The sequence below is a fragment of the Cryptotermes secundus genome, unplaced genomic scaffold (assembly GCF_002891405.2).
Source record: "Cryptotermes secundus unplaced genomic scaffold, Csec_1.0 scaffold6836, whole genome shotgun sequence".
Taxonomy (NCBI): domain Eukaryota; kingdom Metazoa; phylum Arthropoda; class Insecta; order Blattodea; family Kalotermitidae; genus Cryptotermes; species Cryptotermes secundus.
Window position 1 is genome coordinate 129 of NW_019743338.1, and position 3,700 is coordinate 3,828.

At 38.4% G+C, this 3,700-nt stretch overlaps 1 long non-coding RNA gene across 1 annotated transcript; it reads right to left on the minus strand.

Annotated features, from left to right (window-relative positions):
* Positions 1-533: 533 nt before the first annotated feature.
* On the minus strand, positions 534-1,871 carry LOC111874121. Its single transcript, XR_002844487.2, has 2 exons — positions 1,457-1,871; positions 534-674 (listed from the first exon to the last, which is right to left on the minus strand). It is a non-coding gene; the product is annotated as an uncharacterized LOC111874121 (long non-coding RNA).
* Positions 1,872-3,700: the final 1,829 nt, after the last annotated feature.

Consider the following 3,700-nt stretch of genomic DNA (forward strand, 5'->3'; position numbering starts at 1 on the left):
ACAGACTTCACTCACCACTCCTGAAAGTATCTCATTGAAATATCTCTGACCTGCTGACTTTGTTATGCCACGATCAGGTTCTGGAAAATACAAATGAAAGTTTGCTTACTTTTTGTAAATAGCAAAGTGCTATCTTATACACTCACTACGTGCTACAAGAAAGGCAGACTAACTACAATTACTAAGAATTACAAATGCAGTGGGGGGGAGATTACACCAGCATTCCTTGAACACCTTGAGGCCTGCAAGTCACAGCATTCAAAACTTTTGACCCAAAATTGTTTCTTAAATCAATCATGTCTGTCAAATCTTGCTAATGAGGTATGTTGCATATGATGTACACAACATCCTTTACTTCCGACAAAGAAATGTTAATTCTGGAATGCCTCCACAGATGTCAGAAATCCCATGGCTACAAAAAAGCAATAAAACTAAACATGCGTGCCATCTATACTTGCCTGATATTCAGAAGAGCAACTCTGCGATGCACACGGACAAGTGTCAGTAAAATTGCACTGGTATAATGCTGCGTATCATCCGTGCCAGCAATAACAGCAAAACCAAATATATCAACTGTTCAACTAGCCAGTTAAAATACTGACAGTTCTATCAATCCCCATATTATTTTTTATAACTCTTGAAGACTACTGCACCTTCCATTTCTTTCCCATGTCCTGTGAAAGTAGACAAGAGTGCAGCCTAACAAACTTTTCAGTGAAACATTTTACTCCTAATTATCCGTGGGAATGGAAGGGAAAGGGCACGCAAACAACAATAAACACAAACAACCAAAGGATTCCTCTAAATCTGGAAATGGATACACAAGCAGCCCAATGGAAAATTCTTAAAATTTATAGAAAAGGCAAACTGAACGCTGAGCATGTTTAATCAAAACATTTTCCGTCCAAAAAATATTTCATAGGATACACAGAGACACCTGCAGGTCTTCATGTAAAGTGCTCATTAAAACTGCCTGAACTAATGGTGAGCTGAAATAGCTTGACAACTTCCTTTCTGCAAAACTCTCGAATATTGAAATTAATGTAAATCTGTCCACCTGTTCTAAAGCTGTTTCACACATACAGAAGCGATGAGCAACACGTGCTCTACGAAGGTGTCTGCCAATACACCTAGCACGTGCATGGGTAAGACACAAACCAGACAACCCTTGCTCAGCTAAATGAGAATACACTGTACACAGGAAATCATTTCCCCCATTTCCTCCCTCACAAAGACAGCAGAAGAAACCAACCAAAGAAGGAACATCCATGAAAAGTCAATATATTATTTACTTTAGCATCCTAAACATAAGAAATTACAGATTCCAAACATTCAATCATTCTTGTGTGTAACAGATCACGTGAAAAAATGTTACATCCAGGTTACTGATGTATGTCAGTTTGACCAGCTCCATTATGAATGATTCTTTTAATTGCTGATTGTGAACAATACTCACCAGTTATGCGGTCAAAGAGGTCTCCTCCTGACAGAAACTCGAGGAAGATGTACTCGAGGTTTCCGTCGTGGCGGTGTCCGTAAAACCGGACGATGTTTGAATGGTTCACCATTCTGTGGATGAACACCTCTTTCTGTACGCTGCTTTGCGCACCTGAATTTTTCTCCAAGTCTATCACTTTCATGGCGACTTGCTCTCCCGAACCTCTGTGTGTCAGCAACTTTACTCTGTTATGGGCAAAAATATCAATGAAATTAAAGGTTTAATTCCTCTCCATCTTAAGGACAGAATGTGTAAGACAATCTGCTGCACTGTACACTGAAATCCTAATCAGTTTTTCTTTAAATTTCAGGCTCGTTAATAAAAAAGAGCACTCACTTTATTGCACAGATCTCTTATCCTACTCTCTATCGTGATTATTGAGAGGCAAAGCTATTCCTGGGCTTTAACTAATTAAGGGCCACACCATGAAGACATACGGAGGAGTGGAAGTATAGCCCCACTACTCTTAACCTTGGCTTTAGATGGAAGTGAGTGGTCAGCTTCATGCCCCAGTTGCTTTACCACCAGATACCCACTGCATAGGATGATGGGTAGGCCTCAGAGCCAGTCTCGACAATCCAGAAAAAAAAAAAAAAAAAATCTCTCGCACATGCCAGGAACTAAACACTAACTCCACAGCCATCCAGCCCATAGCCCAGTCGCTATACCAACTGAGCATCCAGTTCCTATTATGATTATTACGGTTATTTTATTTTCTGGAAGCATGTTACTTAAGTACAGATATTTTATGCATTAAGTCTGACAACTATAACCTTTAAGTCTCACGTTGATATTGTATTTTTATAACTGTTGACTTACAAACAGTCCTTAATTGATGTATATTTATGGTTTTGCACCATGCCAAATTTCAGGGCCAGGCCCAGCTCCAGAGCTTTTCCTGTTGTATTTTTCAGTTATAAATCTTGGACCTCAGGATTGTAAATACATACATCATAAGCACAGCAACGCTATGTGAGTTTTGGACAAAATATTATGTCTGAGGTTTGAAAATTAAGAATGAACATATTTACTAAATATATGTATGCCTGATATTTAATCACATCTGCCATAAGAGTAAGCAATGCAGTGTGCTGGGAAAAGAAATTTCCAACCTCGTCTACATCACCTACAAACTTTTTCTCAAATATTTCCATACAGGAGCTAAATGGGTTGACATAGCTGTAACGCTCATAACCTGTGGTCTCAGGTTGTCAACTCAAATCTTAACCAGGGAATCAGATATCCTGCCATGGTTTCTGTGTTCTTTTTCTGTCCCTCCAGGCAAATTCTGCGATTGTACCTCATTTGGGCCACTACTGCTTCCTTCCTAATCCTTTCCTGATTACTGCTCGTACCCATTCAATCGGCGCTTTCTGTCTAGCTACTTTAAGTGTTATGAAATACACAGGGCAAATAGTGTTTCTCACACTTTCTGTATAAAAGCCATTCAACATCAGTTCCATATAACATGTTTATAAACACTAAATAATGCACTTCCACTGTTTTCCCCAGTGCGAAAGTCAAGGAAACGTGAATCCAGACATCTACTTCCCCATATGCCTTCAGGGTATAGTGCTTAATTAGGTCCTCACAGGGATAACTTTACCTATAAAAGTATCACTATTTTTAATGTACACTGCAACACAACCACAAAAGGATATTATTGAACTTCTGGAGCATACAGTAAATAATTAGTTATAGAATTTGTTTAGCTTTGTACTGTCTTTCTGTTTGCTTGTTTGTTTGTTTGTTTGTTATGCTTGTGACCAGTTTCATGTCCATTGTATTTTGCATTTGTGAAATGTGAAATATATGTATGTATGTGTATTAAAATTGACTTCAATTTTCAAAGCAAAGTATAGCTACAATGAATTGCAATGTCATGGTACAAATACGTACGCCGGATAGCTCAAATTCAGGTCATGGAATATAAACATGACACATGAAATATTCCTCTTCAAATCTGTCAGTTATAACTGTGAAAGTTTCCTGAGTCCATGGCAGATTTTCTCACTGGCTTAACTGTAAATACAACCCCAACTCCCTCAGTAATATTATATACGTACATTTCCCAAGATTGGTGTAGTGAGTTTATTTAAATGTTATACACCATGCACTGTCTTAACATATGCTTTCATAGTTACATGGGCTTAAGTGCGACACCAGTATGCCCTAGTGTGTGCTTATGACTATATCGGATGT